Source organism: Chrysochloris asiatica, unplaced genomic scaffold (assembly GCF_000296735.1).
Source record: "Chrysochloris asiatica unplaced genomic scaffold, ChrAsi1.0 scaffold00458, whole genome shotgun sequence".
NCBI lineage: Eukaryota > Metazoa > Chordata > Mammalia > Afrosoricida > Chrysochloridae > Chrysochloris > Chrysochloris asiatica.
Genome location: NW_006408976.1, coordinates 188737 through 189470, shown reverse-complemented (window position 1 = coordinate 189470; position 734 = coordinate 188737).

The window sequence follows — 734 nt, the reverse complement described above, 5'->3', positions numbered from 1 at the left end:
TCATTCACTTTATCATGTTTCTGAACATGTGCTGATATGGTTATCTGTTTCTGTTTCTTGGGCATATTCAGTAGTTAGCTGAGTTGGTGTTTTGGTATTTTTTATGCTTTCTGATTGCCTCTAGGTAGATATGATCAGGAGATAGGCTTCGTATTTCACTCTTCTTATTACTCAACTCAGAGGAACTGTCACAGGTGATGGCTGCCTACCTGGTTCCTGGCAACTGGTATTGGTTCTTGCCTGGATTGTGGAATTTTACAGGGTGTGATTGTAGCTTGACTATATGACAGCAATTGATGTCTCTTCTTGGGTTGTATATATAGAGAAAGAGCCCTCTAAAGGTAAAGAGGGGACCAAAAAACTAAATAGCAACAGCAAAAAAGACAGGATACTGTAGTCTATAATCGCAGAAATGAGAGAAGAAGAAAAAAAATCTGTAGCCTAATATGAGTATGACTTTAATATCCTCTTTTAGTTTCTTGCCTTCAAGGCTGATTGAGAAATTTCAAGATGCCATTGTTGGTCATTATAACATAACTCAGGGTTTAATTTTCAGCCTGTTTCATTTTTAGTCTGTCCCTCCCTCTCTACAACCCCCATTCAGACTTTTTTCCTAGTGATAATCAGTTCAGGGCTGGCTGTGGCCATTTTGCACTGCTGTTTGGTGTTAAGTGGAAACTGTCCCTTTAAATTTTGAGGAGATTTGCGAGCATGTGTAGTAGAACCCTCCAGGG